We start from the raw sequence: 14,158 nt of genomic DNA on the forward strand, positions 1-14,158 counted from the left end.
TTAAGCCTAAACCTAAGCTTAAGCCTAGTTAAGCTAAGCCTAGTTAAGCCTAAGCTTAGTTAAGCTAAGCCTAGTTAAGCTAAGCCTAGTTAAGCCTAAGCCTAGTTAAGCTAAGCCTAAGCCTAGTTAAGCCAGGCCTAGTTAAGCCTAAGCCTAGTTAAGCTAAGCCTAGGCCTAGTTAAGCCAAGCCTAGTTAAGCCTAAGCCTAAGCTTAGTTAAGCCTAAACCTAAGCTTAAACCTAGTTAAGCTAAGCCTAGTTAAGCCTAAGCTTAGTTAAGCTAAGCCTAGTTAAGCCTAAGCCTAAGCTTAGTTAAGCTAAGCCTAGTTAAGCTAAGCCTAAGCCTAGTTAAGCCAAGCCTAGTTAAGCCTAATCCTAAGCTTAGTTAAGCCTAAACCTAAGCTTAAGCCTAGTTAAGCTAAGCCTAGTTAAGCTAAGCCTAGTTAAGCCTAAGCTTAGTTAAGCTAAGCCTAGTTAAGCTAAGCCTAAGCCTAGTTAAGCCAAGCCTAGTTAAGCCTAAGCCTAAGCTTAGTTAAGCTAAGCCTAGTTAAGCTAAGCCTAAGCCTAGTTAAGCCAAGCCTAGTTAAGCCTAATCCTAAGCTTAGTTAAGCCTAAACCTAAGCTTAAGCCTAGTTAAGCTAAGCCTAGTTAAGCTAAGCCTAGTTAAGCCTAAGCTTAGTTAAGCTAAGCCTAGTTAAGCCTAAGCCTAAGCTTAGTTAAGCTAAGCCTAGTTAAGCTAAGCCTAAGCCTAGTTAAGCCAAGCCTAGTTAAGCCTAATCCTAAGCTTAGTTAAGCCTAAACCTAAGCTTAAGCCTAGTTAAGCTAAGCCTAGTTAAGCTAAGCCTAGTTAAGCCTAAGCCTAAGCTTATTTAAGCTAAGCCTAGTTAAGCTAAGCCTAAGCCTAGTTAAGCTAAGCCTAGTTAAGCCTAAGCCTAAGCCTAGTTAAGCCTAAACCTAAGGCTAGTTAAGCCAAGCCTAGTTAAGCTAAGCCTAGTTAAGCTAAGCCTAGTTAAGTCTAAGCCTGAGCCTAGTTAAGCCTAAGCTTAAGCCTAGTTAAGCTATGCCTAGTTAAGCTAAGCCTAATTAAGCCTAAGCCTAAGCCTAGTTAAGCTAAGCCTAGTTAAGCTAAGCCTAAGCCTAGTTAAGCCAAGCCTAGTTAAGCCTAAGCCTAAGCTTAGTTAAGCCTAAACCTAAGCTTAAGCCTAGTTAAGCTAAGCCTAAACCTAAGCTTAAGCCTAGTTAAGTTAAGCCTAGTTAAGCCTAAGCCTAAGCTTAGTTAAGCTAAGCCTAGTTAAGCCTAAGCCTAAGCTTAGTTAAGCTAAGCCTAGTTAAGCTAAGCCTAAGCCTAGTTAAGCCAAGCCTAGTTAAGCCTAATCCTAAGCTTAGTTAAGCCTAAACCTAGTTAAGCCTAAGCTTAAGCCTAGTTAAGCTAAGCCTAGTTAAGCCTAAGCTTAGTTAAGCTAAGCCTAGTTAAGCCTAAGCCTAAGCCTAGTTAAGCTAATCCTAGTTAAGCTAAGCCTAGTTAATCTAAGCCTAGTTAAGCCTAAGCCTAAGCCTAGTGAAGCCTAAGCCTAAGCCTAGTGAAGCCTAAGCCTAAACCTATTGAAGCCTAAACCTAAACCTAAGCCTAGTTAAGCCTAAACCTAAGCCTAAGCCTAGTTAAGCCTAAGCCTAAGCCTAAGCCTAAGCTTAAGCCTAATTTTTAAAAATATAAAATTGAAGAGTTTAATAAATATTTGTAATTTGAGTTTTTTAAGACATTGAATCCCAGAAGGCTATTATTATAATTATTTTTAAATATATATTTTTATTGATTTTTTACAGACAGGAAGAGAGAACGATAGAGAGTTAGAAACATCGACGAGAGAGAATCATAGATCAGCTGCCTCTTGCACACCTCCTACTGGGGATGTGTCCGCAACCAAGGTACATGCCCTTGACCGGAATCGAACCCGGGACCCTTCAGTCAGCAGGCCGATGCTCTATCCACTGAGCCAAACTGGTTCGGCCACAGAAGGCTATTATTATAAGAAATAGAATTATTTTATTTCAAAGGTAATCTAGGTCTTTGATAATATGTTAATAACTTGAATAAAATATTCCATGACTAGAGGCATGAAGCTCGTGCACTGGGGTGGAGAGGGGGGTCCCTCAGCCCAGCCTGTGCCCTCTCAGCCCAGGACACCTCGCTCCTTACCGCCCGCCTACTTGCTGCTCCTTACCACTGAGCTCACTGCTCCTTAGTGCTGCCGTGGAGGCAGGAGAGGCTCCCGCCACTGCCACCGCACTTGCCAGCAGTGAGCCCAGCCTCTGGCTTAGCGGCACACTGACCACCAAGGGCCAGCTCCTGCGTTGAGCGTCTTCCCCCTGGTGGTCAGTGTACATCATAGCGACTGGTCATTCTGCCATTCTGTTGATTTGCACATTGGGGTTTTATTATATAGGATATAAGTGTCAGATTTACTGCAAACTTACAGCTTTAAAACAACATTTTAAAAGTGTATTTTTGTTGATTTCAGAGAGGGAGGGTGAGAGAAAGAGAGATATCAATGATGAGAGAGAATCATTGATCAACTGCCTCCAGCATGCTCCATACTGGGGATCAAGCCCAAAACCCAGGCATATGCCCTGATCGGGAATTGAACTGTGACCTGGTTTAGATCGACACTCAACCACTGAGCCATGCCAGTTGGGCTAAAACAACATTTTTAATTTGTCATGAAATATAATAACTGCTAGCAATCATATTTACTGTCCAAAAAAGATAAAACTCCAAAGTCTAGAAAAAAAAAGTAATGTTCAGCTTAAATAATGCAAGAGGGAGTGATAAAATGATGAAGAAATATGTTTTATGATTTAAAAGTAATATAATTTTGACTTCCAGTTCAAATGAAACACATATTTTTACTAAACCCTGTACTCACATCAGCCTTCAAAGTGCATTTTTTGCTTGTGTTATAATTGGAAGTGAAAATAGGACACAAAAGTATATATATATTCTATATATAGGATGATCACAGCAATTTTTTTTTTTAAACTGTGCATGACTAAAAGCCCCAAAGGAAATGCACTGATGTATTATTAACGATTATCTTTTGGATTGGGGCTACAAACATGATTTTTAAATTTCTTTCTTGTTTTTGACATTTTCAAAATCTTCTATAATGAGGATATATTTATTTTATATTGACCAAATGAATTAAAAGCTATTTAATATATATATATATATATTTTATTGATTTTTCACAGAGAGGAAGAGAGAGGGATAGAGAGTTAGAAACATTGATGAGAGAGAATCATCGATCAGCTGCCTCTTGCACACCCTCTACTGAGGATGTGCCCGCAACCAAGATACATGCCCTTGACCGGAATCGAACCTGGGACCTTTCAGTCCGCAGGCCGACTCTCTATCCACTGAGCCAAACCGGTTTTGGCTGTCATTGTGTTTATTAAGTAGAATATTTCCTTTCTTTATGCTCATGATTGTTTGGGAAAGTACTAGTATGAGCAAAAATTAAATGCTGAGATGAGTTCCATTCAGTGTTACCAGGAAGTAGATATCAGAACACAGATGAACACACTTTAGCCTTCAAAATAATCAAGACACTGGATAGTCATAATTTCAGTTTATCTCTCCTTCCTTTGTGACTAGATTGTTTTGCCTTGGAACTGTCCACTGGAGAGTTCAGGTGTGCAAATGCTCGGATCTTGCTCCATTTGACAACTGCTTTCCTTCACTACCTTTAGTATACACCAGTGTTTCCCAAACTTCTCTCATGATGAGAATCACCTGGTGGAGTTGTTAAAACACAGATTCCTGAATCCCAACTAAGAAGTGCTAAACTAGGATTTTTGAGAACATATAGGTAAAATTGCATACCTAACTTAGTGCTCTGTATATAACATCTGTCTTAGAGCACTAGTTAAGTATACAATTTTACAATACCTATATGTTCCCAAAAATCCTAGTTTAGCACTTCTTAGTTGGGATTCAGGAATCTGTGTTTTAACAACTCCACCAGGTGATTCTCATCATGAGAGAAGTTTGGGAAACACTGGTATACACAATGATTTCAATGTAGGAATATCGTGGTGTAAAGTGGTAGGGAAATATAAGGTCCTAAAATAAGGTAAAGCAATATAGTTAAAAGACTGTGGACTTGCCTGTTGATTGCTGAGTTTCTGCAGATTTTATCTACAGACTCAGCGAATTGTGCTAATGAGAATCTGAACAACCATGATTTTGATAATTTGTTTGACTGAAAGTAATAGTCACAATTTAGTTGAGTACTTTATAGGTAAAACTCATCCAAAAGAACTCATTTTCATCTACATTTAATTGGTATTGATTTGTACAAAAGTGTGTTCAAAAGTCTTTAGAAAAACAGGTATGCATTTGTCTGGTTTACCTCCATATTGGAGTGCCAAAGAAAAATGTCGGGTGTGAAATCATGAATCTTATAGATGTTGCCAAGGTAGAAAGATTCATGAATGCGTTACTTTCAAGTAGAATCAGGAGTGGGGAATGTCCTGCCCATAGGCTGTATAAGGCCCCCGGAATCATTTGGTCTGGCCCTGCCGAGCACGAGGGGTGAGCTCATTAAATGTGCTAATAACATTTAGTAGCTTGCAGTACCACCTCTTCATAAGTTATATATTCAGGTTAAAAATAACATTTAAAGGGATAGGATTGGCATTAACAATTTGGAAATTTGGTAATTCTTTTCCAATAATGATTAGCACTTTAAGTTTGAATAAACAAAAAGATTTTATTTCTGTGTATAACTGCTTTTCCTTGTTGACTTGCTTGATTAGATCTATTCCATTTACATAAGAACATAAATATTTTAGAGTAAACCCAACTTAATAAGTGAACAAACTTATTAAGGCATAATTACTTTTCTAAGTTCTGTGTTTTAAAAGTCATAATTAGACTAAGGATTACAAACTAGTCTACATGGAGCCTTTAGGGAGGTTTGGCTTATATTTCTGTAATTTTATTTGGTTTAAAGCTAAACATGCATTAATATGGAATGAAAGGCTTATAATTGTTATAATTTCATATTGTTGTAATTTCATATTGATTTGAGAACATTGTTGTAACTTCATATTGATAAAGCAAAGTTTTATTAAAAACATATGTAGAATTCCTATTTAAGATGGAGAAATGGAGAATAAAAGCATTCCAATAAGGAATTTCTGGGTTGGCTTCATGTTTCCCTACACATAAACACTTGTATATATTATTTATGAATATAAAGTATAGATGTGAGTATGGATATAAGTAGAAAAGTACAAAAGTGTGCCTAAATCAGCTTCAGGATAATGATTATCTTTGGGAAGAGAGGGAAAAGGAGAATTGAGAGGTTTGGGCTTTAGTTTTATCTGTAATATTTCACTTTAAAAAAGAGTGAGAGGGCCAAAGCTGGTTTGGCTCAGTGGTAGAGCATCGGTCTGCGGACTGAAAGGTCCTGGGTTCGATTCTGGTCAAGGGCATGTACCTTGGTTGCGGGCACATCCCCTGTGGGGGGTGTGCAGGAGGCAGCTGGTCGATGTTTCTCTCTCATCGACGTTTCTAGCTCTCTGTCTGTCTCCCTTCCTCTCTGTAAAAAATATATAAAAATATATATTTAAAAAAAAGAGTGAGAGAGAGGATGGGTTTCTCTTATTTTCTGTATGTTTGAAATATTTCATTAATTGAAAATTTGAAAGCAAAGAAGAAATAAGCAGCTTAATTCTCTGATTGCTTTTCTAAAGGATCCAAGTGTCTATCTCCTGTTGATTTGTGAACATTGTTAAATAAGGTTTAAAGGGTGTCTAGGGAGTTTATTTCTGCAAAATAGCATATCCTGATAACAACAACAGCTCTAGTTTATTAAGCACATACAGTGTGCCAGGCACTCTGTGAGGTGTTTTAAGCATGCTCTTTACTGCTCTGACAATAATTGTGTGAAGAAGGTATTTCTTTCCTTCATTCCCATTTAACAGATGGCAAGGTGAGCTGCAGTTCCAATCCATTAGTGGTGATAAAATGTGCTAAGTGAAAACGCAGACCTCCAAATGCCAAGTTTAATATCCCAAAGATCATTTTTCATCTAGTTGCTTTCTTTTCCCCGGAGTTATTTTTACATTTTAATATGTTTACTTTAAGAAAAATCAGAAAGTATGAGCAGGGAAAAAGAAGATAAAAAATTGTCTATAATTTCACTATCATCCAGAGAAAATGACTGCTGGTATATTAATAGGTGCCCTTTCAAATGTTTTCCATTCATAAATTTGTATGAACTTTCAAATGCTTTAAGAAGAAACTATCAAAATTTCTCTATTAGCCCTAACTGGTTTGGCTCAGTGGATAGACCATTGGCCTGTGGACTCAAGGGTCCCAAGTTCGATTCTGGTCAAGGACATGCACCTTGGTTGTAGGCACATCCCTAAGTGGCGGGCATGCAGGAGGTAGCTGATCAATGTTTCTCTCTCATCGATGTTTCTAACTCTCTTTCCCTCTTATAAAAAAATCAATAAAATATATATTTTAAAATTTCTCTATTTTGTTTATGGCAAGGTGCTTATGGCAAGAATAAATTATAAATTTGGCTTTTAATCCGTACATGTCTATGTATTTTTAAAAGCAGAGCCTTAAGCCAAAAAAAAAAAAAAAAAGAAAAAGAAAGAAAGAAAGAGAGAGAGAGAGAGAGAGAGAGAGAGAGAGAGAGAGAAGAGAGAGAAAAAGAATCTATACAAAACATATGAAAAAGAAGTTATATAAGCTACTTTAAAAAAAATTCCTGGTGTTTATTACATTGATCTAATTCAAAGACCAACTGAATAGTAAATTGTAGAATCAATAAGGAGTATATTACCTGCTGTGGATAGTTTATTTCAAAGGACAAGTGTGCCTTCATTTTAAGAAAAATAAAAAATGACTATATAAAACATGAAAATCAGTATTTAAAAATTTTACATTTTTATCATGTAGTTTTAATCCAAAATGCTCAAAAAAAGAAAGTAAGCCCTGGCTGGTGTGGCTCGTTTGGGTGTTGTCCGTGTACTGAAAGATTGCTTGTTTGATTCCCAGTCAGGGCACATGTCCAGGATGGGGGCTGGATTCTTGCTAGGGAATGGAGGATGAGGAGGCATCCAATCAATGTTTTGCTCTCACATTGATGTTTCTCTCTCTCTCTTTCTCTCTCCCTTTCTTTCTAAAAATCAATAAGAAGTATTTAAAAATATATATATTTTATTGATTTTTTACCGAGAGGAAGGGAGAGGGATAGAGAACTAGAAACATCGATGAGAGAGAAACATCGATCAGCTGCCTCCTGCACACCCCCCTTACTGGGGATGTGCCCACAACCAAGTTACATGCCCTTGACCGGAATCGAACCTGGGACCTTTCAGTCCTCAGGCTGACGCTCTATCCACTGAGCCAAACCGGTTTTGGCAAGAAGTATTTTTAAAAAGGAAAATAAATGTTAAATTGAGAAAAGGTACAATGCATATATTATCTTCAAAAATCCACCTAGGTATTTTATTTTTCCCCAAACATCTTTGCTTGATTCAAGAAATGTGACATGCAGATTATCATGACATCTTTCTGCTTTTCATTCCTGGAGAATAACATCATGAGAAGTTAAACATTCACTAACAAATATTAAGTGCCGTCATGCACAAGATATTAATCTTCATTGATTACATAAATTCAAAGTAACAGTTCCATTTTAGATCACCTGGATATTATTTGTGTTTATAACATGTCATGAACAGGAAACATTGATTCCTACTATTTTTCCCAATGTTTTATAATGGAAAAATTATAGACCTTGGTCTGATGAATCTGGGGAAGAGGAGGCATTTCCTTTTCTCCTTTTTCTCCTCCCAGACAAACTTCAGCCCTGGAGGTAGCTAGATTTTCCTCTCTGGTGCCTTTCCCATCCCATTCTGCTTTCAGAGAAAGATTGAGACATGAAAGTATCTCAGACCGACTAATAATTTGATGCTTCCTCAAAACAGTACACTTAAAATATTTATTCAACATTTTAGGTGGGGAGAAACCAACGTTTTTATTATTATGTTAAAAGGAGGGTTCAAACCACTTTCACTGGCTGAAATAGAGTCAAGGTTCTGGAAAGAAGAAATATCTTTTTTTTTTTTTTTTTATTCTTGTTCTCATTTCTATTTTCTTTTGAAGTTTACTCTATCAGACTACTTGGGAGACATACCAAAGAGTTTAAGATTTAGGCTTTGTTCAACAGTTTGAAATTCATTCCAGAAAAAACAGCTTAGCTCTATGCATGATTTGATTTCAGAATTTTAGTTGACTTCATCTGCAGCTGCTCATGGCAAAACTAATCAACTGACATAGGTCAACGCTCCAGAAGAGGTTTTTGTTCTTTTGTTTTTTAAAACTTCCATCGGAAAGCATTGTCTTCTTTGGTAGAAGCAAAAACAAATTATATTCACCAGGAAGGTAAGAAGTCTTGTACAGCCTTAGCTGGTTTGGCTCAGTGGATAGAATGTTGGCCTGGGGACTATAAGGTCCTGAGTTCAATTCCAGTCAAGGGCATATGCCGGGATTGAGGGCTTGATTCCCTGTAGGGAGCATTCAAGAGACAGCTAATCAGTGATTCTTTTTCATTATTAATCTCTCCCTCTCCCTTAATCTCTGAAATCAAGAAAAAAAAGAAAAAAAAAGAGCCTCTGGTTTTTTGTTTTTTTTTTTTAAGTTTTGTGCAGAAATCTTAGTTAACTAGCACATTTCTGGTTTTGGCGGCATTCCATATGTATTGGTGTCTGGACAAGTACCTGGATTTCTCATTCCTTAATACATCTGTGTCCCTCAGATAAACAGAACTGTGCTCTTGCTGGCCTTCCATAGCTCTCTATTAGAGAAAATATTGTAATTGTTTTTGCGTGTGTGTCCTCTACTAAACTATGCGGTTGATAGTAGGTAGGAGACCATATTGTCTTCGTGGGCCCTCGAAAAAGGAATGAATAGCTCTGACTAGTATGGTTCAGTTTGTTGGGCATCGTTCCTTGCATCAGAAGGTTGTTGAGCTGGCTTGCAGGCTCAATCTCTGGTAGGGGACATATAGGAGGCAGCTGGTCGATATTACCCTCTTACATTGATGTTTCTCTCTCTCTCTCTCTCTCTCTCTCTCTCTCCTCCCCCCCCCAAAAAAATCAATAAAAATACTAAAAACAAAACAAAAACAAAAGATGCATGAGCCCTAGCCAGTCTGGCTCAGTGGATAGAGCACATGTGTCAAACACAAGGCCCGCGGGCCAAATCCAGCCCGCCAGGCCTTGCAATGTGGCCCGCACTGCGCTGTCATCACTGCACTCCGCTGTCAGTTTATGACATAGTCAGTTTATGACTGTTCAGTAAACCATTCGGCCCGCGATTTAGGCTGGATTTTAGATTTTGGCCCCTTCTCTGATTGAGTTCGACACCCCTAGGATAGAGCATTGGCTTGTGGACTGAAGGGTCCCAGGTTCGATTCCAGTCAAGGGCAAATGCCCTTGTGGGTTCAAACCCCAGTAGGGGATTTTGCTGGAGGCAGCCAATTAGTGATTCTCTCTCATCATTGATATTTCTATTTTTCTCTCCCTCATAAAAAAATAAGAAATGAATAAATAAATGTTGTGGGCAGCTAGAAAAGATCAACCGGCTATAGGCTGATATGTGGGATATTAATGAAGAATATGAAATCTCACTGGAGAAAGCTCTCTCTATGAAGGTTATAACCCCTGAACAATCTTAAGTTGCCAAAAATTCAAAGAATTTTGTCACACTTTGGCTGCTTTTTGTTCATAGTCCACATCAAGCACTCACCATCTCTAATTGGATACAAAGCAGAAATAACTGTAATCCAGGTACTGACTCAGAATCTTTACACATATTTCTTATTGAATAACAGTCCTATCTGGTAGGTATTCTTAGCCTCTGTTTTATAGGTTAGATAACTAAATTTGTAAAGGCTAAGTAAGTCCATGATCACTGAGCCAGGAAGCGGTAAAACTGACCTTTGAATTCACCTCTGCTGTCTTTTTCTACCATATATCCTGTTATAGTTACACATTATATATCTCACTATGGAACTAAAGGATCAAGGGATACTCGAGCATTATATTAATTTGAATTTTCATCTGATATTCAAGGAATCAGAAACCAATGCTTCTCAGCTTCAGCCCTGAAATTGAAATACAGTAATATAAAAATGTATCTAGCCGAAACCAGTTTGGCTCAGTGGATGGAACGTTGGCCTGCGGACTGAAAGGTCCCGGGTTCGATTCCGGTCTAGGGCATGTAGCTTGGTTGCTGGCACGTTTCCAGTGGGGGGTGTGCAGGAGGCAGCTGGTCAATGTTTCTCTCTCATCGATGTTTCTGGCTCTCTATCCCTCTCTCTTCCTCTCTGTGAAAAATCAATAAAATATATATTTTTAAAAATGTATGTTGATTTCTCCCCAAGGAATTTTCCTCTCTTATCCACATAGTGAGCATTAACAATCAATGGAAAGTGCTTTCTGACCCATATAACATCGTTCTTAATATTTATGATGCCCATGAAACACACAAACATCTGTTCTTAGAGTTATAGCTATTAAAGCATACTTAAGTGCCACGCTCTATCTCATATACTAGTAGACAGGTCAAATCTTTAAGCAGTTGCCCCTGTGGAGATATCTAAATAGCAAGGATTCCAAGAAGATAGGAGGAAGATAATTTTAGAATCAACTCATCTTGAGGAATATTAGTTCATTTTATTGTGACCAATAGCACCTGGTAATTTAGAATAGGATAAAGTTATGCTTAAGTGGTTGACATGATCTTTCATATTGGGGATGACTGCAACACACCCATTAAGATAAAGTTAATAAAGAAATAAAATTAGAAAATTCTCAAAAGTTCTTTTGATGAATGAGATCATCCATCAGCAGCAAAGACAGATCTAAGACATCTGCTGTTAAAGTAAGACTGAATAAGATTTGGGCACACCCCAAACCTAATCGAGGTGGCCTGTGCTTACCCTCAGGGAGCGGGCATACTTGCGGTAATTACTAAGAAAAAAGGCTTTTACTCTATTTCTAAAAAGAATATGTTCATGGAAGAGAGTGGTTAGCTTGGTTCTCTGATAGGAGAGTTGAGTCAGTAGAGCCAGTACCTTCACCAGAACTTCCTGACTGTGTGAGCTAATCTCTGTGTGTACTAACACATTTTAGTTAAGCAAAGCTGAGTATCATGCCGAGACCGGTTTGGCTCAGTGGATAGAGCGTCGGTCTGCGGACTGAAAGGTCCCGGGTTCGATTCCGGTCAAGGGCATGTACCCTGGTTGCGGGCACATCCCCAGTAGGGGGTGTGCAGGAGGCAGCTGATCGATGTTTCTCTCTCATCAATGTTTCTAACTCTCTATCCCTCTCTCTTCCTCTTTGTAAAAAATCAATAAAATATATTAAAAAAAAAAAAAAGCTTCACTGTCAATCATATACAAACAAGTACTGCCACCCAGTCTTTCCCAGCTGACACTTCTTCAGATTACAACAAATACAAGATTAACATAACAACCACAGCAACAATAATGGCAACTAACAATTATTGAGCATGTATCAAATGTCAGGCATACTTCTAAAGCTTTTCATATGAATTACCCATTGAGTCTTCACAGCAACCCCATGAGGTAAAAGAAAAGGCTGATGCACATAGAGGTTCTATAATATGTGCTAGGCTGTATGCTAATGAGAGGTGGAACCTACATTCTAACCTTGGTAGGTTGTTAGCATTCTTAACCACTCGTGGAGGGGGGGAGACAAGGGGAAACAATCCTCCTATCTAATAAAGAGGGAATATGCTAATTGACCCTCATGCTGTCACAAAGAGGCGCACCACAGCCAATAAGGAGGAAATATGCTAATTGACTACCATGCCCTCAAAGATGGTGGCACCCACAGTCATAAGATGGTGGTGCCTAGTCCCCTCAGCCCCACCAGGGCGGCAGGCTTGTGGCACAACTGGGCCCATCCCCAGGAGACCCCCATGTTCTCTGAACCCCCCCAGCCACCCAGGGCTGGCCCGAGGTACAGGCAAGCCTTGAAAGGCAGCTGCCAAGCCGCCCAGGGCCACCTGAGGCTCAGGTAACCAGGGCCACCTGAGGCTCAGGTAACCAGGGCCAGCTGAGGTTTGCACTGCCAGCAGTAGCAGCAGCAGAGGTGCAATGGGGTGTCGCCTTTCCCTGCTCACCCAGTCACCTCCTGCCCCTGAGGGCTCCCAGAATGTGGGAGGGGGCAGGCTGGGCTGAGAGACCTCCCTCCTCCAGTACATGAATTTTTATGCACCAGGCCTCTAGTATAGTTATATTTAAATTAGATGTTCAAGCAGGGGTTCTTTTGGTTGCCAGATACAAAACTGCACTCAAACTATTTCAAATAAAATGTTGGGTAATGTTCACCCTAAGCACGGAAGGTATTGCATTTACCCCCCCGTGTTATAATGATCTGTTCATATGTTCATTATAATTACATCATTTAACACCAATAACTTCATGATTTTGTTTTCTTTTATTTACTACTATATTCTTGGTGCAAAGAAAAGTGCCTGACAAATGATAGGTACTGAAGAAATATTGTTCAAGTAAAAAGTAGGATTGGGGACACTAGACAGGGTCAGGGTGTTAGTAGATTACTTTAATTATTAAAACAAACAAACAAACAAACAAAAAAACAAGGGCAGCTGAAACCTAACTCTTGGCTTCTCCCTTCCTCCCTGAACAATATGAGCTTCAGCACCCACACCAGCTTTTTCATCAACTACCAGACCCTGGGCTCCTGTAGTCTCGCAGCAACCGGGCTGGCCTGCCAGCAGAGCAACCAGCAACTAATGCAAGTGTTGGGGGTTTGGGCTCCTGGATCACCGTGTCTCACTTGACCAGTGTGCAGAGCGAGTGGGAGTCCGGGGACCTGGCCACAGAAATGGGCAGGAGTCTGGTGGACATAACAGGCATCAAGAGAAAGAAGGAAACTATGCAGTGCCTGAGTGGCGAGGGTGAGGAGCGTGGAGGCTGACAATTGGAGATTGGAGAGCAATATCTGGGAACACCTAGAGAAGAAGGGACCCTAAGTCAGAGACTAGGGACATTACTTCAAGATCACAGAGGACCTGAGGACTCAGGTCCTTGGCAGTTCCATGGACAATGCCCACATCGTTCTGCAACTTGACAATGCCTGTCTTGCTGCTGATGACTTCAGAGACAAATATGAGAGGGAGCTGGCCATGAGCCAGTTTATGGAGAGTGACAGTAGGCTCTGAAAAGTTGTTGATGACACCAATATCACTCGACTGCAGCTAGAGACAGAGATCGAGGCTCTCAAGGAGCAGCTGCTCTGCATGAAGAACCAGGAGAAGGAAGTAAATGGTATACAAAGCCAGATTGCTAACTCTGGGTTGACCACAGAGTTGGGTGCCCCAAATCTCAGCACCTCAGGGTATCCAGGTCCATATGATGAGCTGGCTCAGAAGAACTGGAAGGAGCTGGACAAGTACTGGTCCCAGCAAACTGAAGAGAGCACCACAGTGGTCACCTCACAGACCACTGAGATAGGAGCTGCTGCGATGACACTCGGAACTGAGATGTAGGGTTCAATCCTAAGGGATTGACCCTGACTTGATGAGAAATCTAAAGGCCAGTTTGGAGAGCAGCCTGTGCGAGGTGGAGACGAGCTGCAGCACCCTAGAGTCAGAGCTGGCCCAGACCCGGCAGAGGGGCAGTACCCAACAATAGTTTGAGGCCCTGCTAGGAGAAGGGGAGAACTTTGATTTTGGTTATACCCTGGACAACAGCGACTCCATGCAATCCATCCAAAATACGGCCACTTAGAGGATTGTGGAAAGCAAAGTGGTGTCTGAAGTCAATGACATCAAAGTTCTGAGATGTTAAGGTAGCAAAACCAGGGGCAGAGGCCAATAAAAAATTCAGAGATCACCCTGGTTGGTTTGGCTCAATGGATAGAGCATTAGCCTGGGGACCAAAGGGCTCTGGGTTCAATTCTGGTTAAGGGCACATGCTTGGGTTGCAGGCTTGATCCTCAGTAGGGTCATTCAGGAGGCAGCCAATCAATGATTCTCTCTCATCGATGCTTCTATCTGTCTCTCTCCCTCTCCCTTCCTC

General features: G+C 40.1%; 1 pseudogene across 1 annotated transcript; it reads left to right on the forward strand.

Moving 5' to 3' along the window:
- Positions 1–11,669: 11,669 nt before the first annotated feature.
- Positions 11,670–13,771, forward strand: LOC311610738 (keratin, type I cytoskeletal 18-like; annotated as a pseudogene). The gene is made up of 2 exons: positions 11,670–11,674; positions 13,035–13,771. The product of its transcript is annotated as a keratin, type I cytoskeletal 18-like (transcript).
- The last annotated feature ends 387 nt before the right edge of the window (positions 13,772–14,158 follow it).

The sequence above is a fragment of the Pipistrellus hanaki genome (genome assembly GCF_964339955.1).
Source record: "Pipistrellus hanaki genome assembly, chromosome: 16".
NCBI lineage: Eukaryota > Metazoa > Chordata > Mammalia > Chiroptera > Vespertilionidae > Pipistrellus > Pipistrellus hanaki.